The 25,654-nt window shown below is 37.0% G+C and overlaps 2 protein-coding genes across 3 annotated transcripts in view; one reads left to right on the top strand and one right to left on the bottom strand.

Moving 5' to 3' along the window:
- Nucleotides 1-25,654, bottom strand: part of IMMP2L (inner mitochondrial membrane peptidase subunit 2) — a 924,620-nt gene that overhangs the window by 440,153 nt on the left and 458,813 nt on the right. The window lies entirely within an intron of this gene.
- LRRN3 (leucine rich repeat neuronal 3) overlaps nucleotides 4,801-25,654 on the top strand; it is a 40,663-nt gene continuing 19,809 nt past the window's right edge. The window contains exon 1 of the mRNA XM_065938725.1: nucleotides 4,801-5,180. The gene's annotated coding sequence lies outside the window, so the exon portion shown is untranslated. The remainder of the gene's footprint in view (nucleotides 5,181-25,654) is intronic.

Below are 25,654 nucleotides of genomic sequence, written 5' to 3'. Positions count from 1 at the left end.
AGAATAGAAGGTAGAAAGGGCACCCCAAAGGACACAGTGGAACAAATAATGATGACTCTGACAATGATAATACTGACAGTAATGGTGATTTCAAACATTCATTTAGACTTACTATGTTGCAGATACTATGTTCCAGTTACTATGTTCTAAGCTTTTATATATATTGACTACTTTAATTCTCAAAACAATCCTAGGAGGAAACTGAGACACAGAGATGCTAAATTTGTGCTCAAGGTCACAAACCTAGAAAGTGGCAAAGTAAGCATTCCAACCCAGGTTGTCTGTCTCCAGAAGCTGTGTCATGATTCACTACATAAATTACTTCTCTAACAAAAGCTCACAGGCAAACCCTGTCTAGAATTCCACGAAATAGCAATAAACCTTCACAAATGAGTAACTTAAATTCAACCATTAAATCAACAAATAAATATTTATTGCACCCATATATTTTCTTATTTGATGATATAGGCAGAACTCTGTCAACATAATTTAAGGGCTATAATTACTCATTTATGTTTAAAAATCATTTCAATACATGTTCATTAGAACTAAGTACTCATTCAGGAAACCCTGCATACATTTATTCTGAGGTAGCTGACATGCATATGCAAGTAATACACTGTATTTGCAATGGATTCTAAAGGGGGGGATAAAACAAAATAAGAAAAAAAAAAGAATAAGGAAAAGAAGAAAAAACAGAAAATCTATTAATCATTCAGTAGATGAGAGGGTATGGAATCAAGATTGCCAGGAGAAATACCAATAACCTCAGATATGCAGATGACACCACCCTTATGGCAGAAAGTGAAGAAAAACAAAAGAGCTTCTTGATGAAAGTGAAAGAGGAGAGTGAAAAAGTTGGCTTAAAGCTCAACATTCAGAAAACTAAGATCATGGCATCTGGTCCCATCACTCCATGGCAAATAGATGGGGAAACAGTAGAAACAGTGACAGACTTTATTTTCTTGGGTTCCAAAATCACTGCGGATGGTGACTGCAGCCATGAAATTAAAAGATGCTTACTCCTTGGAAGAAAAGCTATGACCAACCTGTACAGCATATTAAAAAGCAGAGAAATCACTTTGCTAACAAAGGTCCGTCTAGTCAAAACTATGGTTTTTCCAGTAGTCATGTATGGATGTGAGAGTTGGACTATAAAGAAAGCTGAGTGCCAAAGAATTGATGCTTTTCAACTGTGGTGTTGGAGAAGGCTCTTGAGAGTCCCTTGGAATGCAAGGAGATCCAAGCAGTCCATCCTAAAGGAAATCAGTTCTGAATATTTATTGGAAGGACTGATGCTGAAGCTGAAACTCCAACAGTTTGGCCACCTGATTCGAAGAGCTGACTCATTTGAAAAGACCCTGATGCTGGGAAAGATTGAAGGTGGGAGGAGAAGGGGACAATAGAGGATGAGATGGTTGGATGGCATCACTGAATCAATGGACATGAGTTTGAGTAAATTCTGAGAGTTGGTGATAGACAGGGAGGCCTGGCGCGCTGCAGTTCATGGGGTCGTAAAGAGTCGGACACAACTGAGCAACTGAACTGAACTGAACTGAGAGGGTGACATAACAGAAAACTCCTGAAAGACCTGAGGAGTTCTAGTCTTGCTCTCTCTAACCAGCTGTGTATACATATTAAGTCTCTTAAACTTTAGGACTCAAGGCATTTGAGCTTAAAGGTTTTATGTTTCTCATTTGATGACCATTAACAGTCCTGCTAATTCAAAAGCCCTGAAATCTTCATCCTGTCACAATTTAAAGTCTTCATATGGTACTGTATTACATAGATGTGATCATTAAATAATTTTACCGTGTCTTTTCTGGGACCTCTCATTACTAATAAATGATTGATGCGATGGAAAAGTATATCTTCTAAAACACACACTGCTTCTACTCAGCAGCTGTTGTTCTTGTAGCAAAAAGGAAACTACAGCCAAGAAACAAACTCCTCACTCTTTTCATCCAAAGTCAGTTACTTTCTCTCACACTGAAATCTCATTTCTAATGTCCCATGAAATCTTTTGAACTTATCATGTACCTACACAAAAAGGACAACTGCAAGAAAAGCCATCTCATCTCCCATATGTCAGAAAAGGCAATCAAAGGAAGTCAAAACAGCTTCCTATGATAGAGCATTAAGTGTCATTTAAAATATTCCACTCTTGCTAAATTAAAACTTAGATTTTTTTGATATCTGAAGGAGACTAAAATTTATAATAGTTACAACTGGTGGTTTTATTTATAAACCATGAAAGTAGTTTAATCATCTATCTGCTTGATTATCACTACTCACTCTCATTATGGGAGGCCATTATACTTGGTTTGATAATTGGATTTGTCTATTATATGGTCAACACCAACCAACCAAAATGAAATGTTTAAGGAACCAATGGTATAAAACTCAAATTCCTTTTTCAAGTATTTAACACAATTTTTTTTTCTTTTTTTTTTTTTATTTTATTAGTTGGAGGCCAATTACTTCACAACATTTCAGTGGGTTTTGTCATACATTAACACGAATCAGCCATAGAGTTATACTATTCCCCATCCCAATCCCCCCTCCCACCTCCCTCTCCACCCGACTCCTCAGGGTCCTCCCAGTGCACCAGGCCCGAGCACTCGTCTCCTGCATCCCACCTGGGCTGGTGATCTGTTTCACCATAGATAATATACATGCTGTTCTTTCGAAACATCCCACCCTCACCTTCTCCCACAGAGTTCAAAAGTCTGTTCTGTACTTCTGTGTCTCTTTTTCTGTTTTGCATATAGGGTTATCATTACCATCTTTCTAAATCCCATATATATGTGTTAGTAAACACAATTTTAATATAAGTTTTCCATGCTGCTGCTAAGTCGCTTCAGTCATGTCCGACTCTGTGCGATCCCATAGATGGCAGCCCACCAGGGGGAGCCTGTGATCCTCCAGGCAAGAACACTGGAGTGGGTTGCCATTTCCTTCTCCAATGCATGAAAGTGAAGTCACTCAGTTGTGTCCAACTCTTAGCGACCCCATGGATGGCAGCCTACCAGGTTCCTCCATCCATGGGATTTTCCAGGCAAGAGTACTGGAGTAGGGTGCCATTGCCTTCTCCGAAGTTTTCCATAGCTGAAAATAAAAATCTGCCAGTGGTGAAATTATTTTGAATAGGCAAGAATCTGGAGCTGGAGAGAGTAGAACTGGGGGCAATTACTATTATCACAAGTACATTAAATTAAGTATAGACACAGTGTATCACAACATCCCGAACACTGGACTACAAATTTCTAACATTTATAGAGGAAGTGCTACAGTACCTAGTGTAAAGAATAAAATCTTGCAGTAACATTCTGAAATAAGCACTATTAGGTTAATGGAGAAGCTACTTTTGTCTTGAACTTAGTTTTATTCAAAAGGTTAAGAATTATTTGAATACATTTTTTTTAAAGGAAAAAAAATAAAGCATTTGGGAACATTTTAAAGAAAACCACAGAGCGAAAATATTTAGTAGTTAGAAACAAAGTTGGTATTATGATTATAATAAATGGAAACTGTTGGTCTATGTCATTTCAATAAATATTTAAGGAATAATTAGATGTGAAGTTTCCCCCCCACCCCCACCCCCAGTAAATCCAATAACATGAAAATGCCATTTCTTTTTACTCCACTAGAGGGTAGTCTCTCAAAACTAGGGTTGGAGTCATGAATCTAACCTGTTTTTGACCTGTTGCTAAATTAATCCTCATGTATCATGGTTTTCAACAAAATGTTTCTCTAGTATGCTAATTAAGGTTTTAACCATGCATTTTAAAAACCTGCCATCTATTTGCTCATAGGTGTCCTTGCAGAAATATACACCGTTATGATTTGCTGTGTTTCTTTTCTAAATCTCAGATAATTCAATGTTTCACATATGTGTACAGAGTATGTTTTTCCGGTAAATATAAGTTCAGAGTTAGCATGTCTAAGAACAAAGAGAAATCACTTTCTTGAGGATTTAAGTTTATTTCAGGAGAAATGCTTTCCCAGAATAGTAAAACACACACCCTAAACACACATACACGCCCACACATCCCTGCCCGGTCGCACAAACACCATGGCACATGTGCTCATTCACATGTGGCTGGCAAATTAACTTCATGACATAAGGAGAAGTGACTGAATGTTAACTGGAAACATATATACCCCCTTAATATGCCAATGTACTGAAACATAGAGAAGCAAATACATGTGTTACTTAAAAAACAAAAATAAAAAACTGATCATTCCAGGTAAGAAAAACCATTGCTTAAAAAAAAAAAAATATTATTGAACAGCAAACGCATATCCTAAATTAAGTAGGACATACAGAAAATCAAATGCCACTCAAAACAGTTTCAAGCTGTTCTTAAATTATACTGCCTTGGTGAACTTCTCAGAGGAGTCGTTGGAGGCTTTGCATCTCTCCCAGGCGCTTTTAATATTTGGGAAATCCTTGTTAGTAATGTGTCCTGCTGTTTTCAGAGAGAAAACACAGTGTCTGAGCGACTGAGAACCCAAAAATGAGGAAACTTGTCAAAAATTCCTCCCCCTCAATAAAAGGAAGGAAAGAAGGGAGAAAGGAAGGAAGGAAGGAAAGGAGGGAATGATACCTAAGAAAACAAGCAAGCCTGTTTCATTTATTTGTATCCTAAGCAGCAGTGTCAGAGAACAGACAGGTTGCTTCAGCCAACCAGACGCGAGCAGCTGCGAGAGCTACATGCTGGCAGTCCGAAGCGATTGGCTCCTCTCTGGGGAGCGGAGGGTGTTCAGTTATTAATGACCGCAGAGCAGGCAGCACCATGTCAGTGTGACAACTGATCGGGTGAACGACGCACCACTAACCACCATGGAAACCAGGAGGAATAAAGCCAGCTCCCAGGATCTCTCTTCACTGGATTGAAAGGCTCAGTCTGCCGCTGACTGAGAGAAAGAGTTCGGGAGAAAGAAGGAATCCTCGCTGTAGCCTCCCGCCTTCGTTTATATTTTAGAATACAGAGATAAGCTCGCTTGCTTGTGTGAATACCTATAGTACACGTTTGTGTATACTTTGGTACACACACGTATGCACCGATTTCCACCCGGGCAAGAACACAACCATGTGATTACTGCAACTAAGGAATTGAGGAATCCAGCACGCAGGGACACGGAAGGGGGTGTAGCACTGAGACCGCTTTTGCAGGGTAAGTTTGAAATATACATTTCTATTTAAATATGCTCTCTTTCCTGTTCAGTTGATGCTCTTTTTTTTTTTTTAACACTTAAATTCTCTTTTGATGTTCTCTTCTTGTGTGAATTCCAAGAGCAGTTTTCTTTCCATTTCACTTTTGAGACGAAATTCAAATGCAAAAGCCCTCGGGCTCTGTGTATGCCTTGCTGTGTTTGTGGGATTCTCCAGCATGAATTTTACTAGCTTGAACGCCCATCAGAGGATGTGAGTGGGAGAGAAAAAGCAGTGCTGGGGGTTGGAGGGAGTAGAGAAGGAGAGAGAGAGAGAGAGAGAAGGGGACAGCAAGAGAGAAGACCAGAGGAGAAAAGGAGAGGAAGAGAGGGGCTAGGGGATTTTTGCTTTTTCTTCACATTATTTGCAATGAAAAGCAGATCACAAATCCTTCTGCGTTGTGAAACCAACCCCAGAGATGGGGCATTTTTCTCCCTTTTTCACCTAGTGATTGGAGATAAAGGCAAATGTTGCTGTTAAGTCAAGAGTAAAACCACTAAGCAGAGTGGCGAAAAGAGCATATCACAAACAGTTATTGAATTTCTGCCAGGCTACATCTTACGGATTGGGGTAAATGACTTCCCTTTAATAACATCCCCTCACTGGTCGGAAGGGACAGAGCAAATGTCTGATTGCTAATGCAGCTGCCACTGACACACTCTAGGTAAAAGGATCCCATGAACCAGAAGAGTTCGCATCTTCTTTGGTAATTAACAGGATCGCAGCAGGGTGGCTTTAAAGTACATCTCCTATTTAAGAAGATTGTTTGTTCAAACCAACTGCTATGTTCCCTTTGCTCTTACTCAGCTAGCAGGCTTAATTCACCTCTAATTTATTCATTTTTAACAATATGTCCTTGTTTTTGTGCCTCTAATTTTTGTGAAAGCAAGCTATGAGAATGAGTTGAACCTTCTTCATTTAGTGAAAAGGGGACAATATGAAAAAAAAAAAAAAAAAGGAAGAAATAAGGATTCGCAAAACCTACCCAGAACATACTGTGCCCTCACACTATAAATACTGCTTACACCCTGTATTTCTCTTTAGTTTCAGAAGCAATGCCTTTGAGACAGAATTACTCTCAGTAAACTATGAGCATCCATGCAGGGATGATTCATGGAATATAGTGTGGGTTAATTTATACTTCCAGTCATGTAAAAGGAAGTCAGCTACTTAGAACATGAGTATGTTCATGGAAACACTCACTACCCCCCTTAACAGATCCTATAAAGACAGTAAAAGAAACCAAGTATTTACATTTTATCTTCAGGAGCTCTCTCCTTCCTTCTTCTAGTTCAGCTAACCAAATAGTTAATGGAGACTGCTTCTTTTGAACTGCAGATTATTTTTTTCTACCACTTTGATTTCAGAGCTATTATTGGTTTTCTAGTTTATAATATGAGCCGAAAGCAAGAGACAATAACCAGCCACTTAGATCCTACCACTTTCCCATAAATGTGTCAAAAAATGAGTCACTTTACAATATGTAACGTAAGAAGTCAGTTAATTCCAGTGACCTTTGTAAATGATGACAATAAAGCAGCTCTGACAACATGCCACGGGCTTCGATTTTCCCTCTGTAAAATGAACAAGTTTAAGAAGAGGTTTCCTGCTCAGAGTGAAAAATGAAAGATGCTGAAGAATTAGCTTGAAATATCGGCAGGCTTGCTTACTCTGCCTCAAATGCCACATGCAATCTATAGAAAAACAAAATGATTTATTACAAAGAGGAAAAGGTGTAGCATTTGCTTTTCTGCTATTCACTAGGAGTGAGTCTTCTGCCACAGAACAGATCTGATATTTTCGAGGTACCTCCTAAGTTCCTAGCCAAGAGAAAAGCCTGAAGCTGACATTCAACCTCCAGATTTCAAACTCCTGTGTAGTGTAGCATTGCAGTATTGATTTCAGTTTTTCTCAGACCTTTTCTGGGGAAACTTTCCATAGCAAACATACACATTCGTAAATCCTACCCTACCTCTTTTAAAATTACAATCAATGACACCTAAGAACAGTGGATTCACTCTTTAACCTTGGTAAGCTCACATACATATCTTGTGGATTACGGAGATCAATAATGTGCCCACTTGAGTCTGAGAGATACAATCACTCCAGGCCCCCAGGGTTGTCACTCAATGTGTGCCAGGGAGTTTAGTGATCTGATTGGCATCTACCAGTGCCAATTGATGGACATATCAGCACGCCTGGAAGACTAAGCCACAGTCTCTCCACATCATGTAGCTATACCAAAAATAATAGCTTTCTGGCAAGACAAGTATCAAAGGACCATCTTTTCAGAGTGTTGCTTGTCACAGGCAGCACGCTGAGTTAGAATGCTGAGGAGTAGATGGAATTTTTACCTTTGGTTGTTGTTACTGCTGTTCATGGCTTAAAACACCATGTTATCAGTTTTTTTAAGCCAGCAATTTATGAACCTATGAAAACCATAATCAACTTATAATTCACTAACTGTATTTTATTATTTTTGTTCTTTTTTCACCTACTCTTTTTTTTTTTTTTGGTCATAAAATAGGGTTAATATTTTACTTTCTCCCCCTCCTCTCTGAATTTTTCCTGGTGCAAATTGCCTTTGTAAAGTGACATTGTGATGTTTACTACAAAATAATTATGTTGAAGAGAAAGGTTTGTAATCTGAGTTACAAACTAACACTTATGTAAATTAAATAGTATTACTTAATTAGCAGCCCTTGAAGTTGGTCACAGATGAGATATTTGTTGGGGAATCTGAAGGAGATCATTTAAACGGAAGCTAGTTGCATGCTGAAAAATGAGTCCCTACTTCTAGCTTCAGTGAAGATGCCCCCAAAGAATAATTTAAAATATTGTTGCTCCAGCCAATCTGGATAAACACTGGACACATCTCCAGCCTTCTAAATGGGCCATGGAGACCTGAATGTGAAGGTTTAACCACTTAGGTGTCACTCCTTGGTCCCAGGCAACTGAATAGAGCAGGTAAACATGAGGCAACAGATCAGCATCTTATCTGCGCTGCCAAAGAGAAAACTCTCTGATGCTGGCTACGCAACCAGCGCTTAGGAAAGCTTCCCATTGTGGCAACTGAACACAGGTCCCGCGCAGAGCGCAGTGAACACCTCCCTGCCTCGCTCCTAATGAAGTGATGTCTGGTTGGACACCTAGCAAGTAGAATGTGACAGCAATTGTTCCCTTAGCCACAAACTAAAAGGCAATCAAACTTCACATAAAGAAAGTAGGTGGTGCCAGAGGATAAAAGAAGTAACAGGGAGAAATACAAATGTTTTACGTTGATGAGAGAAGAACTAAATCTCGGCAGATGCTGTTTAGAAATTGTTAAGACTGGGAGCACAGATGCCAAATGCTCATCTCAAACTTTGTGAACAAATGCAGTGCCCACTGGACTATCTATTATCATATATTTGCATAATTGTCATATTTGCATTTAACTGAGGGCTATTTTTTAAGGTGCCATTCATAAAAGTACATTACACAACCTCGGTGTGGGGAAATGAAGATGGTGAAGAGGTTTTCATGTAATAATAGTACAACCTTCGGTAAAGGCTCTGATATGCTCATTTCACTGATGAAGAAACTGGGGCCCAAAGGGTTTAACATCTTTACCCCAACACACTCAGCTCTTTATGGCGGTCTAGGGCAGAAGCCCTACAGTGATCCCTCCAACAGTCTGCTAAAGGTCTGCTATCCCCTCTTCTGAAGATAATATTCTTTAAAAGGTAGAAGTAAAGGCTGATAGATATGTGCCCCCACCACCCCCCAAAAAATTCCTTAAGTAGATTTTTATCCATATAATCAAGTACTCATAAAGTTAGAGCAGCTAGTCAACAATAGAAGAGAAAACTATTTATCTCAGGCTTCCCTGGTGGCTCAGATGGTAAAGAATCTGCCTGCAATGCAGGAGACCTGGCTTTGATCCCTGGGTTGGGAAAACCCCCCTGGAGAAGGGAATGGCTTCCAGTATTCTTGCCTAGAGAATTCCATGGACAGAGGAGCCTGGTAGGCTACTGCACATGGGGTCGCAAACAGTCGGACATGACTGGGCAACTTCACTTCACTGAAGTATCTCACAACCAACATTTCAAATTCATAATTTGCCTTTGGGATATAGTCTACTGTATTCTGTAATGAGTCATAAAAATTAGACCCTTGCCCTGGTTTTAAAACATCTTAATAATAATACCGTTATCCTTCACCTATTCAGCTATTGGCCTTCTACTATATAATTCAGAGTTCCCAGGAATTCTGAAGAGACTCTCCAATCCTTTTTTACTAGGTTTAACTGTAATATTTTAAGGCACTTAGAGGTATCCTCTTTATATGCAGTGTCCATCCTCATGTTTTGCTTCTGCGCCTCACAGAGGAGATGCTCAGAATAGTTATACCTACCTTCATCTCTCCATCTCTCCCATTCTGCCTTTCCATCGTTAGGGTGAGAACCACTGTAGGCAATGAGCTAGCGCCTTAATTTCACAGTCCTGTTTTTTTTCTTCTTAGTAAATTTCTCTTTCTCAGTGTGCTCTCCAAATTTTGCTAAGATAATAGTAATGAATTGACTTTAAAACTTTGGGGAAGTAAAGGAGAATACCAAAAAAAAAAAAACCCCAATAATTGTGACTCTTCTAGAGCTATCCTGTACACAGAGTAAATGACGTTTCTTCCTCCCAACAACCTGCTGGGGGAGTAATGATGATGATCATTTTTCTTGTAAGACTGAAGAATGAAGCTCTGTGAGGTTAAAGACTTCTCACAGTAAGGGAACTAACACATGGAGGACGTGGGTATGCTGACTCCAGAGATGGTGCAGCGCCAATCACAATGCCTGGCTCTTTGTAAGCTGATCAGTAAATGGTCATTCTCTTTTTTCTAAAATCACACTCTAGCCTAATCCTTTCAAGATTTGTGCCCCTTGCACCATACCACAGTATGGGTGGATAGATCATTGCAATTAAAAATGTGTACTTCTTAATTTAAATCATAGCTAATAATATGCCCAAGATAAATTAAAGAAACACACACACATACACACAACCAACCTCTATTCTTGGAGAAAAAGACTGCATGTCTTCTACCTACTCACCCATATGTTTGTCTGACAGCATTAGCACTCTGATAAACAGATACTTGGCAAAGGTCTCAAAAACTGGATAAAATGTGATGAGTAAGTTTTCAGGCATGTTCCAGATTGTTGGAAAATTATGAGCAAAGTCTTCAAAGTCACTTGAAGCACCACCAATGGATAACGTCTATTAGAAAAGCAGCCTGTTTGGCATCTCTTTTCTAGTTAGTCTTGGAGAGAAGATGGCACCCTAAGAACTCAAAATGCCAGTAAATTTATTCAGATTATTCTGAGGGCCCTGAGGGAGATTTTATCTTTCAAAAGTAATGGCATCCTTGGAATAAATGAAAATTCCTAAAACACAAGTTCCAAAGGTTATCTTGCAAACCTTTACTTCCAGAAAGTAAAGTATTCCACAAATAATAGCTACTCTGTTTAGGAAGGAGTATAAACATCACCACTTTTTCCCAAGTCTGTATTGAAAAGGCCCATGGACTCCCCAACGACCCACTGAATCAATTAAAGGCTTAGCATCAACAAGAAATATTTTCTTTTTCCAGAGGCCTAAAACCTCTGGGATTTAATTCCCTGAGGAGTGAGAGAGGAGGCAGTTTCCTGACTTGTACAAAGCCATGACTCCAGGAATGGGAGAATGTATTCCCCTGGCATTGAGCCTGCTAATGTGCCATGGCTAAGCAATGGCCTTCAGGAAGTCTCTGGACTCATAACACTTACCAGTGGCAAAAGTAATATTCAGTATTTTGATTCCAGGAAATACTTAAAGAGTCATTGTGGTAGAGAGGACTGGAATGAGCTTTATTATAATGCTCTCTAAAGTTAGGAAATTATATTAGTAAAATGACTATAAAGAAACAAGGGCAAATGTTCCAGCAAATTTATTCCACTGATAAAATTTGACTAACAATATGTTACAGTCTCATCACATTGAAATGTCAAGGCATTTAAATTACATTGTCAGAAATTTACTTTTGTTACAAAACAAAATAAAAACTCAAAAAATGTTAACAGACATGTATTTTCTGAGATACAACTCATATTGGCCTTTATGTCATTAGACTGTTTCTCATCGCTTTTTTCATATGCCTAAGACATACCAGTCTTATTGCTGTTTGCTAACAATGTCTCTGGGCTCCATGTTTAATTCTGTTGTCATCAAGAAAATCAGTCAGAAAATCAAAAAATCATCAAAAAATCAGAAACACGAAATAGACAATATATGGAATCATAATGGACTTTTTTGAAATTTCAGTAGTGGCAAGAGGTAATTTACATCTAGACAAATGGCATTTTGATTTCCACAAAGACCAAGGGGTTAATGGCCTTATACTCCACATGCCTAAGGCACTGAGAGTAAAACAATAGAGGAGGCAAAAATGAATCCTAAAGTAGGCTGCAGTGCTACATCACTGAAAGGAAAATGCAAGAGAATGGAATGAGAAAAACAATGCAACTACTATATCTGAAAAAGAAATATATTCTAAGCACTTATAAAATTGGACACTCTTTTCCTAATAATTATTGAATGAAAAGCATGTAAAATGCCATTATAAGATAGAGCTTAGACTATCCATCCAAGTCAATTCTTTGTGTGAATAGGTGAACTGATTCACTTACCAAACATATGTTATATTTGTTCTGCTTATTGTAGTTGATCATCCACACGTTTTTTTTACACAGACACTTCAGCTGCTCAAAGAGTGTCATAAAGTGAGTTTCAGCAAACTTTTGAAAATCAGTGAGGCATTTGCCAAAGTGCCATCTCCTTAACCAGTTACTTTACTTTTAATGAGCAAGCAAATTCCATGTAAATACCAGTCTCGTTTTTCATTTATACTATGAACTGTGTTTGTCACACTCTTCTGCTATTGGACAAAATGGTCAAAGGAATGAAGAATTACATGTTTTATGACCTGAAATACTGTTAGCAGAGACCTTATGAGTTAAAATTGCATTATGTCTCTTTGACAATTGTTACTGGCTAAGGAAATGATCATGATATTAGCAGAACTCATTTATTACACTACACACAGGCATTTTCTGTGCCCAACAACCCTAAACACTTCATGTGCATTTTATCATTTACCCCTCACAATAATCATATCAAACTATTATTATTAATTATTCTAATAGTATTAATCCCACTTTACAACTGAAAGAATAAGACTTAGTGAAGAAAAAACAACTTGCCTCACTTAATTAAAGACAGTCAGTTTGGCTGTAAAGATCATGCCTCTGTACACCAGGCAACTCTGCTTCCTTGTTGGTATTACCTAAATATAACTAGTCTACACCGCCTTCCAGATCTCAGATTCTCTATCCAAATACAACTCCCAATTTAGCATTTCACAGAATGCATTCTTCTTATACTAGGATATCATCTATTGGCAGCATTCACTCATATTTTCTTCTTTTGTTTGTTTCTGAGAAAAAAGTGATGATTTACTTGGTTGTATTTGAGTATCACTATCCACTTGCTCAACTAAAATGATTTCTGCAGTGTGGAGCCAGATTATTTAACTGGCACCTTATGGGCTTACAGTCTTCTTCTGTCACCATTTTTCCATCAAGTAGAATTCAACATGCTTCTTTAACTGAGATTACCCAGTACAATAACTGACACAAAGGAGAAATACAAAGCTTAGCCCATAAGTCTCAATTTTCATTATTTATAACAAGCCTTCTGGGCTCCAGTTCCAGTCTGTGGATCCTTCCTTTCTTCATGAATTCTCCTTTAAACAAAGATGGTCAAAAGAGTCTGAACACTGCTTCACAGCTAGTATGACCATCAGTTGTCAATGAAATTAATCAATCCTCCTCATCATCAATAAGCTTCTAGTTCTGTAAAGATAGTTGATGAAAGCTGTAATCCATTTTCCAAACAGAGCATGCTGAGCCAAACCTAAAACTTCAGCAAAACTCTTCTATCCCAGCTCTTTGCAAAACTTCAGTGTTTCTCGCTGAGTGACCTCCTCAAAGAACTATCAGGGGAGTCCTTCAATCTGACTGTCCTACATAGAAAAAGCTGAATGTGAAATTAGGGCCAAATGTTACTGAGGATTCTCCAAATGATAAAGAATAATGTTATGTTGAGAGAGCTCATATTCAGCTGTCTTTTCTTGTCAGAGTCAACTATTTTTAAAAAATTATCATTAGGCAACTGAAAAATGAATTTAAGCTAGAGGTGATAAAAGGTAAAATATCTGTGCAGCATGAATAACCTAACACAGGTATGAAATAAAATATTTTTAGAATTTTAAATTAAATGTTTTTATTTTCTTTTCCCTGTTATTTCTTACATTCATACATAACGATGAGGAGGAAGAGGAGAAAGGGAAGATGCTGGCCAACAGATATTCAACATTAAATTCAACATTCATCTCACTAATATCTTGGCTCCATGAAGGACCAGAGGCTTAGTTTAGGATGGGGAAGTATTTGCCCAATTTTCCATTGTATCAGGGTCCTGATTTGAATCCTGAATGTTTGACTCCAAAGCCCACACTTTAAAATCATGCTATTTGCCTCCCATAACATATATAAATTAGAATAAGCATAATATATTTCTCCTTTGGGAAGCATTTTACTTTTCATGCAGAAGCATTCAACAACAGTTTCTTTCTATAGTTGTAATTTTCTCAGCAAAGTTCAGAAAACATATTATAATCAGTCAAACTTCAGTTTTATCACACGTCTGACTCAATTAGTATTTCATGAACAATATAATAAGCCCTTATTATAATACAACTAATCTAAAAGAAAATTATTACTTGTAGATTTTCTATTTGAGTATTGCCATTAATTTGTGCAATTTCAAAAGTGTAATGAAAAAAATGATTATAGTTGAATTCCAAAAGGACTTGTGAACATCTAAGATCTTTACCTTTTTTTAGGGAATGGATATAAGGAACAAAACAAGGGAAGTTTTCCAGGTCATAAATACCTTGCAAACTGACCATGCAGAAAAATGTTTCAACTCTATCCTTCCTCCTTCAATATAGCTCACCAGATTTGAGAACTATTTGAAACATTTATATTTTTCTACATTGTGTACATCCAGGAAAAATGACAAACACTTATAAATTCAAATCTGCTCCACAAAGAATGTTTTCCTATCTAGAATAGTAACTCCTCCTCAACCACCACATACTGCCCCCACTCTCTTTCCCACCCAACCCTGAAGGTAGCAGTATATTCAGTTCTTAACTTCACTTAAGCATGAGGTTTTTCTTTTGAGATAATTATGTTTAATTATAAATCAATGTACCACTCTATCTACTTACTTGATAGAGAGTTCTATGAATCTTTGAAAGGAAAGATATTCTAAAATAATTTATGATTTAGTCATTCACTTAGACATGCCCCATCATGGCTATATAATCAATGACTAAGGATGCATCCAAAGTCAATGAAAAGAACCTTCAGATAATGATACGAAATTAGGTACATCATTTATTTGCTGGTATATAATACAACAACTAGAACCATACCTACCTAAATTTTCTCATCTTAACAGGTGTCATTCTATTAAAATTTTACAAGGCATATATTCCAAAAGTATTTTGAAGCATATTGCCTAGATGTAACATATACATTTATTTTTATATTTTGATTCACTTTTAACATTAAAGGAAATTTCAGTAAGGTGTAAATGTGATGATTGACATCAAATTCACAGTGTTTATTTTTAACACAGAATCTTAGAATCTCTAAGAGTGACACCTAATGATTTTTCAAAGTTTCAGAACAAGTGGTTAAAGATTCAGATCTTTTTTCATTGTCCATTTTCTGCCATTTTTATTTTAGGTTTAGAAAAAGCTTATTATTGATGAACAATTACTTGCTTGAATGTATACAGAATATGCATGCAGTAGTTATATTGAGTTGTATTTTTCCCAAGAAAAGACCAAGAATAGGGTAGAGTTAGATGAGACAGGGGTTTGATTGACAGGGATATGACTGAGATGGTTAAGTAGACATTCTTTGTTAATATGCCTGTGAGACTGTGGTAAGAATAGTCTCCAGTCTAAAGAGGACCACTACCTATAGTCATTTCTTGGTTCTCAGATGATGTCTATAGGATGGTAGATCAGGTATCCTTAGGAATGTCTACCAGTAATGGACAAAACCCTTTACCCTAAATGTTCATGAACTCCCGTTTTCAGATTATATCACATTCTATGTGGAACTTAACTGAGGGGTACCCAGAAGCCACCACTGGCATCATTAATGAATCAATTCTACACTCCCTTTGCATTTACCTTCAAATTCCATTGAAGAATACAAGGAGTCTGACTTGGTATAACAGAATCATGAAATTGAAAGAGATTTTACAGATATTAAGTCACTTGCTCAAAGTGACTTCACTACTTAAAAACATAACTGGAACCAGAAGCCAGGTGATTCAGTCCTTGCCTAGCAGTTATTTCACAGCACATTGACTGTGATGGCAGAGCTTCAAAAAAGACTGGACCATATGCTCCCATCAAATCATTCCTTTTCTTAAGCACCATTATGACCAGAAGTTCCCAAACTCAACCTTGTAGAGAAGCCCAGCAGTTTCTTCCCTGAGAAGGGCCCATATTTGTACAACTCTTTGCTGCTGGAGGCTGGCAGAGGCCCAATATGCCATCATACAGTCACTCCTCAAGACGCCTCTTTAGATTGACATTTTACTGACATTAATGTGTTGCTGCTGCTCTGCATCAAGCATGTTAATTACTTGGGACCCAGATTTTGAATTTGTGCTCTAAAGTGGTTTCATCTGAAGAGTTGTTTGTTTCATTTTTAAATCAAATGAGAGAGAGAAATTATTAAATGGAAAGTCACAAATTAAAAAAATGGCAACCACACAAAAACCAAGTTTCATAAGTATCCAAAATGGAAATAGAATGATACAGTTCTTTGTGTTATTTTATTGGAAATGTCTACACCTCTTGGATATCCCATCCCAAATTTAAAAGCCTCTAGGTCATTCTGTCCTAATCCTCTTTGCTGGGAACCTAAGAAGCTTTATAACATACAAAATAATTAGTCTTTGAAATGATAAATCTCATTTTAAACTTTTTTTTAACTTTTTGTAAAAATCCTGTCATAGGTTTCCTTCCAAAAGAATGCATAGTATCAAATAATGAGTACTCAAGGCCCTGAGTTGCTAAATTAAAATGTTTAATTTGCTGATGATAACATGAACTTCTTTTAAAGAAGAGTGTCCATTTATCAAAATGACTTCAGATATAGTTTTTATTTTCTCTCATTTGAAAAATCCTTCTTATGAGTACTAATGAATGACATTTAAGTTACATTTTAACAATCTCTTTAAGATTTATTTCCCCCAAGTGTAACCGTATCTTAAGAAATGACAGCTGTCTTATCCCATCATCTCAAAAAAGTTATGCTAGCATTTTTGCAGATTTATATTTAACCACTGTACTTCTAGCACTCTATCAATTTCAATGCCAACTTAATACAAGCATTTAGGCACATATGTATATCCTTGCATACACACCAACACTGGACTTTTTCTTAACATCTGTCAACTGTTAATAGTTTTTACCAGTGTTTAGTCCTGTTTATTTGTACCTGGTTTCTAATAATTTTTCTTCTTCTAAGACATGCCATAGAACTGAGGTAACAAATACTGTGTTGAATTTTAAGAGTTATTCTCACAGAGATAAAAAACAAACAAACAAACTACAAGGCAAGTAAAATTCTATAACCTCTAATGCAAATCAGCCAAATGTCATTCAAGTAGCTCTGTTTTGCTCTGCTACTTCTCCTATTCTAACATCGCCACCTCCAAACTAAATTTAAGTTACAACAAATTCTAAATTAATTTGACAATTATTTTGAGTATTATTGGACTTCCCAGGTAGCATTAGTGGTAAAGAATCCTCCAGCCAGTGCGGGAAATGTAATAGACATGGGTACCAACCCTGAGTCCAGAAGATCCCCTGGAGGACCGCGTACCAACCCACCCCAGTATTCTTGCCTGGAGAATCCATGGACAGAGGAGCCTGGCAGGCTATAGTCCATAGGGTCACAAAGAGTCGTACATGACTGAAGCAATTTAGCATGGTTGCATGACTTATTAATTTGGTACTAGTAATATTTAGTAATTACTTTGTTTCCCAAGCAGTTAATATTAACATTTTTTAACTAAGAACTTTTAATGCATCATTGTATTTTCATACCATTCCTCTGAGGCAGGTACTATTGTGCTTGTGTTTCTGCTTAGTTGCTCAGTTTGTGTCTGACTCTTTGCAACGCTTTGGACTGTAGCCTGCCTGCCAGTCTCCTCCATCCATGGAATTTTTCAAGCAAGAATACTGGAGTGTGTTGCCACTCCCTCCTCCAGAGGATCTTCGTGACCCAGGGATTAAACCTGTGTCTTCTCTGTCTCATGCATTGCAGGTGGATTCTTTACCCATTAAGCCATTATGGAAGCCCATAGGTACTGTTATCAACCACCGTTTATACAGATGAGAAATCAATGACAGAGGAAGAAGAAGAACTAGAGTCCATGTCTGATCCTTTAGTCACTAGGCTGGCTCTAAGGAACATAGCTGAGAGTGCCAGAGACAAGAGAATATGATAAAGCATTTGCACTGGCTACTTAAGAAGTATTGGGGAGGGACTTCCCTAGAGGCCCAGTGATTAAGATTTCATCTCCCAGTGCAGGGTTTGTGAGTTTGATCCCTGTTTGGGGAGCTAAGATCCAACATGCCTTGAGGTCAAAAAACCAAAACATATAACAGAAGCAATATTGTAACAAATTCAATAAGGACTTTTAAAATGTTCCATATCAAAAAAAAAAGAAGAAGAAGAAGAAGAAGTAATAGTAGTAGTATTGGGGTTAAATGTGGGGCAAAGTAGGAAAAGTAAAAAGTTACATGCCTATAATATGGGTTTGGGGAAAAGGCTGCAATTTCACTGTCACTTCCCAAGTGTAACACTACTCGTATCTCTGGGTTTGGGCCTATATTCAAGCAACCACTTTGAAAGCCAAACTTGCTAGAAAAATGTCTCCTGCTGTTGAAGAATTCCTTCTTTCCTTCCTTCATGCATGCGCATACACACCTCCATTTTTCACAGCTTCAGCTAGTTCTGTAGAGGGGAAATGATGAAACCCCAGGTAGGGATGAAACAGTGGTCCTACAATTGTCTTTCTCTCCCTCTGCGCCGTGCTTTCCCTTAAATGTACAGTGCTTTAAGCCACAATTCAAAATTATTCTAGAGAATAAAACAATGTCTGCTGCCATCTACTTTAGATTTACCAAATGCCATCTTTAATTCTAGAAATGTTTTCACATCTGCTGCTAATGTTCCAAGTTTATACATTTTCATGTATCCTTATGCTGTCAGTGTAGCAAGGAACACCAGCACTTCAATTGCTGCTGATAGCAGTTTTAAAAGGAAGGAGGGAATATTATAAGTCAAACTACTCTATCTGGTTGCCAGCAATTGTTTAAAAAGGTGCTAAACATCAGAAAAGTCTCAAGATAAATTTCCCCACCTAGTCTTTTCAGGCTGTGGCTCTTTGGAACAAATGCTAAAGATTATTAAATGTGAGAGAAAGGAAGATTGTTATTAGGAACAGAAAAGAACAGAAAAGGTGAAGGACTTGCCAACAGGCAACAAGGGAAAAGATTCAAGTGTATCCTAACAAGCTGTAAGCTGCACTACCTATCAAATTACTATCTAACTAAAAACTGTGCACACAAATACCCAGGCTCTCATTCCATCAGAAGCAGAGGCAAAATGTCCTTGGGATGAGAGGATCATGACTTCTGGAATACTGGGGAAGAAAGTAAAGGCAAGCAAAGGGAAAGGAAGAGCCTTATACACAAGAAAGGAGAAAAGATAAAAGGAAGGAAGAGGAAGTACAATAGCTATTAGAAATGAGTTGGACCCAAAATGTGGGCCTACTTGCCAGGATACAGAGAGCAAAAGCAGGGCCTTAGACTTCCAACAGTTCCAGCCTAAAGCAGTTGTTTCCACAGCAAAGGATTCATGGAGACAAAATCACACCCATCTCTGTAGACTGAAATTATGGATTTCCAAGTAAAAGAGTCACAATGGCTTTTAAAATGTCCTATAAAAATTAATTTGACTCTTCTCCATGAGATAAACCAAAGAATTCATGGGTCAATATGCTGAAAAATGGCACAACTGATGTCAAATAACCTTCATTTTTCAATAGCAGCCTTCTATAATTCTGCTACCTAGGTATTCCAGTTAACATTATATATGAAACTCAGAAATTATGCAGCAAAAGAATAGAATACTAATTCCTGACAGCGTGGAAAGGAACAGATGAGAACAAAATACCACAAAAGTTTATAAATTGACCAAATAAGACCACATATGTTACCATCTTCTATAAGAACAGAGATTTATTGACTGACAATTTACATCTGGTTTGCTCCCGTATTCTGCAAATCACAAAAATGGGTTGCTGTGGCAACTGCCATGTGCTATTTAGCTTGTTGAGAAGGAAGAGAGAGAGGAAAAAAAAAAAAACAAAAAAACCTCAAAGTACCTTCTAAAACACAAATACAGCATGAATTTTTATTGTTCCTTGCACCCCAAGAGAACAAATCTCTTGACAGAAGTTCTGTTCTTTCATAATTTAAAAAATGGGTTTGCTTTCTGTTGTTTGCCATTTTATTATATATATTACCAATTTATGCAAATGGGAGAGAAAAAAAATCCACTGATATATAAAAGAGATGGTTACAGATTGCCTGAGTCACAGGAATGTGATCAGGCCATTGTCTTTTATAGCATCCCCGCTTTTATCATTGACAGCTCTTTTAGCCAATTTGACTCTATTGATGTATCAAATCTATGCATGATACTCCAAGGAATACACTGAGCACTCAATACTTAGCATCAGCAAGGACAGGCTTATTTTTCTGGACTGAAAACAAAGGCAAGATACAAATAGGAGATGATTAATTTTCTCAGAAGCATATTCTTAACCTCACAGGAACACAAATCAGGCCCTGTTCACAGGAGGCTGTGCAGGACCCCAGAACACATCACGTTACCCACATCTGTGCATGCAAGAGAAAGCAAATTAACATCTTCACTCTGAATACAATGAGAACACTTATCCATTACTTACATACTTACTTCTCCACTTAGACCTAAAAGCATAGACACAATCTGTAGATCCGTTAAGGTCTTGAAAATAAAAACTTGAGTTGTTGTCCTTATTCATTGGCAAGTCTGGTAACTTTTTAAACTCCTGATGTTGTTCAGACTGGGAAAGTCAACTTTTTATTTTTTTTAAACAATAAAGCTCAATTATCAATCTCAGAACAATCCAAGTTTCTGGAAGTTCACTGATTTTCAGAATGTTCTTTTAGAAAAATGGCCCACTTAAAAAGCAAATAAACAAAACAAAATGGATATGTCCTCTATCACAACCATGACTGCCATGTAAAAATCCTCTCTGAGGTTTTTCACCACCCAAGTCTCAAGTTAAGGGCTGATTATTTTAAGGCAGGGACTTAAATAGGGCAAGGATTGGTGAGGTATGTCTGCTACAAGATAGCAGTGATATATAATATAAATAACAAGATAACAGGACTAAAGTTTCAGTGTGTGAAAACACTATATATCCAGGATGCAGATAACAAGTGTCCCTTCCAGGTCTTGGAGGCAAAAGTTCCTAACTGTATAGACGTGTCTTCTGTTGCTCCAGTTATTCATACAGAAGATTAAATGAAGTGAACTCACAAACAGATTTTTTTTTTCACTTTTCCTTCGGCAACAATAGAGAACAATCAATTTAAAAATAATTGGAGAAATTTGTGTTTTGTTCATAAGAGAAAAGAACATTTATTCAACAGTACCACATAGAATCATTTCCTTAATAGCATTTCTAATATGTTATGCATTTATTCAATCTACTTCTTACTATATTAGAATGCAAAAACAATTTCTCTGGATGTAAATCCTAGAAAAACAATCAAATTTTCTATTAAATCAGAGGAGAGACAGCTAAGCTGCAGTGTGAGTTGCAGAAGCTCATAAATAGACAATACTTAGAGTTTCTCTCCAGAGAAGGCAATGGCACCCTACTCCAGTACTCTTGCCTGGAAAATCCCATGGATGGAGGAGCCTGGTAGGCTGCAGTCCATGGGGTCGCTAAGAGTCGGACATGACTGACTTTCATTTTTCACTTTCATGCGTTGGAGAAGGAAATGGCAACCCACTCCAGTATTCTTGCCTGGAGAATCCCAGGGACAGAGGCTGCCGTCTATGGAGTCGCACAGAGTCGAACATGACTGAAGCAACTTAGCAGCAGCAGCAGCAGCAGAGTTTCTTTCACTAGAAAGTGAAAAAGGAGAGTGGCAGAGACCCAGGTTCTCTCCCATCTTTCCTTCCTTCTCTCTCTTGTCCTTCTCTCCTTCTCTTCCTTTCTTTCTTCTTGGACTCGGATTAAGGAGTCTTTATTTAAAGTCTAATAATTTAAATTATGTAGGCATATAAAACATATTATAACACCTTACATTATAATACCAACCCCAGAGCAGATAGAAACTTCCTTTCACATTCTATTGTAAACAGTTTATATTCAACTGAACAGTCACAGGGGAATATGGGCAGTTTCAACCTTCTAGGTCCTTTGTCACACACAAAACAGTTCTTGGTTTGCTCTTTGTATACTTACATTACAGCCATTTCTGCTCATTAAAAACTCAGAATAAGCATGTTTAAGAAAAGGCAACTGAACATGATGCAAAGAATAAAATGAATTTGTCCAAGTAAAACAAGCATTGTGCATTTTACTTTATTTGAAAGGAATTTTTAAAATCCACATGCTTTTAATCGGGGCTCTACTGAAGTAATCATCTCAGATATGAGATTCAATAAATGTGCTTATGCTCTGATTAAATGTCAAAGCCATAGATTTGTTATTTCAGATATAGTGAGCAATAATTTTGTTGGATAATAATGAACTTCCAAAGATTTATTTGCAACACTCGCTGTCCATTTCAAAGCTCTGAGTTATAATATAGAGTAATATATATATATAATATTATAGAATCTAGTAATACAGAGCTGACATTGAAGTAAATTTTACTCATTTTAACACACACTGCATGGATTCTGTGTACTTCTGCTGAAAAATTGGTACTGACAATCTTTGCCCAGTCTTGACTAACAGCAGATATTGTTATGGTTTGTATCAACATTTTTCTCTGGGTGTATATGAATCTTTACAACAAGGGTGTCTTTATGCCCCAAAGTATTTAGGGAAATACATTATTTTCTGTAAGTAACATTATTCCAGCTCAGATTCTTTACTCCAATCTAGACTTCACTAAAAATGCCAGCTTATCAGATTGCTGCTGTAATGAACACTCCCCATTTGATCATTATCAGTTGGCCATGAGTAAGGTGGGTCAGCCCCTTCAAACCAGTTTTGGATAAGAGTTCTCAATACCATCTTAATGTTTATTATTATCCGTTTGATTGCCATTACAGCATTTTATATTTTTTAAAGTCTGTGACAACTCAAGATATTAGGAACATATTATGACCAAATTCACATAGCTTTCTACATTCATCATGTAAAAATGCCACAAAATTTCAGAAAATAATATATCTACCTTACACCCTCACTATACTATACTACTACTATAGACATGACCTATAAAAATCAACTGGAAAAAATATATCTTAAGTGAAAAGGTATGTTCATAAAACACTGCTGTCATTAATTCTCTCCAGACAGATTTATTCAACATACTATTATGAGGATGAAGACTGGATTAGAGGCACTGATTAGATTGAAGTAATCTGTATTTAACTATACTTTTACACCTGCTACTATTTATAAGTGACTTTTGCTAGTTTCCTTGAAAGTGAAAGTGTTAGTTGTTCAGTCATGTCCAACTCTTTGTCATCCCATGGACTGTAGCCCACTAGGCTCCTCTGTCCATGGAATTCTCCAGGCAAAAGTACTGGAGAGCGTATCCATTCCCTTCTCCATGATACCTCCCCTACCAGGGATCAAACCCCAGTCTCCTGCACTGCAGGCAGATTCTTTACCATCTGAGCCACCAGAGGACAGTTTCCATAGTTGCCCAAATTACAAGCACATACATATTTATTTCTCAGTTTGCCAATTTTATGTTATCACTCAATACTCCATTCATAGAAGCTGTTGTCAGGAACCCAGCATTCATCAGCAAAACCAAGGTCACAAATGAGTGTCTTATATAGTAAATATGTCTTATAATGCTATTTGGGGAATTTACAATTTAAATCAACTGATATTCATTCATTCATTCTTTTGGTAATTTCTTAACTAGCTAGGCACTATTCTAGCAAGACATTAGAGACATAGCCTTGAACAAAACAGGAACTGCTTTAATAAAGCTAACTTTCTAGTTGGAGGTGGTGGGAAACAGGCAATAAACAAAAAATAAATAAACAGTTTCTAATAGTCTTGAATGCTATATAAAGAAAACAAAACAGGGACAATGATTTGAAGCAGTACTTTGTTAAAGTGGTCTATAAACAAGGTACCACCAAATGGGATAATTAAAAGCCAAATTAAAGAACAAATGTCTAAAATGCCTAAAATAATTTCAGTACAATATAACATGTTCATTGCCAACTACGTAATGAGCCATTAACTTTTCCTTCATAAGTTTTAAAAAGGACTATCATTTAATTTTATTGTACAAAAGGTGGCTCAGACAGTAAAGAATCTGCCTGCAATTCAGGATACTTGGGTTCAATCCCTGGAGTGGGGAGATCCCCTGGAGAAGGGAATGACAACCCACTCCAGTATTCTTGCCTAGAGAATACCATGGATAGAGCCTGGTGGGCTACAGCCCACAGGGTTGCAAAGAGGTGGACACAGCCGAGTGACTAACACACACACACGTCATTTAATTTTATTGTACAAAAAGGAATATTCAGCTTTGTGTATGCTGAGGAAGTGAGTAAGACATAGGTATAGTAGACTAGAAAGTATTTCATTAACAACTAACAAAGGGGCCAATCAAGTACCAGTGTATCTACAACACAAAGCTTTATACAGTACAGCCTAACAGAAAGATGACTGATGATGAAGTCAGGGATCTGAGATCAAGCTCAGGAGCATAACTTAACCAGCCCTTTCACTTACACCAACTCACTAAGTCTCTCTGAACCTCATTTCATTACCTCTTCAGCAGGTATAACAACACATGCTAATGGGATTATTCTGAAACTGAATTTAGCATGTTATGACTCCTACTACTTCCATTGTTTTTGTTATTTATTCCTACTGTTATATGATAGAAAACAAAATCTTTATGGAGATGACCAAGATCTTTAGGAAATTTTATGATTTTTATCTCCATATTTTTCATCATCCTCACACAGTTTAATTATTCTCATACACTGAGGACAACTTTCATTCACTAAAACAAAACTATACCTTCCAAGAAAACTTACACAATACCAGGAGTAATGGAAAAGATATATCTTACTAAATAGCATTATATATTACAATTTTAAGAACTCACACAAAAATAAGCCTATTTGAAATTTAGATCTTAAATTCCAATTGCCTACTGGTTTAATGCAAACTTTATTACATGGCTATACTTCTGAAAACATCTAAAATGTAAGCATGATATGAAAAATATAAGTATACAAATAATAGAAAAAGACTTTTAAGCTTCAAAGAAAGTTTCTCCTTAACATCAAATTAATATTGAATAATTCTTGACTTAACAGTGTGAAATATTCCTGCAATACAAAGTAATGGTAAATTAACTTCCCTTCACAAAATAATTTTTTTGGGCACAAAGTGTTAGGTGCTCAGTTGTGTCCTACTCTTTGTCACCCCTTGGACCGTAGCCCATCAGGCTCCTCTGTTCATGGAATTCTCCAGGCAAGAATACTGGAGTGGGTTGCTATTGGGGATCCTCCCAACCCAGGTATCCCACATTGCAGGCAGGTTTTTTACTATCTGAGTTTGGGCACAAGAGGACAGTAAATTTTAGTCAATGTCCCGGATCAAATTTAAAAGATTTTGAATCACCCAAATGTGCGAAGGGAAATTGTTCTTCTCCTAACTCAAATACAGTAATCAAAAATATATAAAAACATTAAATTCTACCCTGTGAAGCTATTGTAAAATGATATAAAACTATTTGCTTTTCCAAGCCTAAAATGATAGTTTGAAATGTATTCCTGTATTTTCTGTAGAGAGTTTATTACTAAAAAATCCTCCCAAACATGAGATTTGTTACCTAGTTTTTCACCTAATCCATATATGAGATGAATACCAGGCTTTTAAGTGTAAAGTGGAGAAAAATTTACAACCTTGTTTTGAA

Source organism: Muntiacus reevesi, chromosome 6 (assembly GCF_963930625.1).
Source record: "Muntiacus reevesi chromosome 6, mMunRee1.1, whole genome shotgun sequence".
In the NCBI taxonomy this organism is placed as follows: domain Eukaryota; kingdom Metazoa; phylum Chordata; class Mammalia; order Artiodactyla; family Cervidae; genus Muntiacus; species Muntiacus reevesi.
This window is presented reverse-complemented; position numbering and strand designations above follow the sequence as displayed.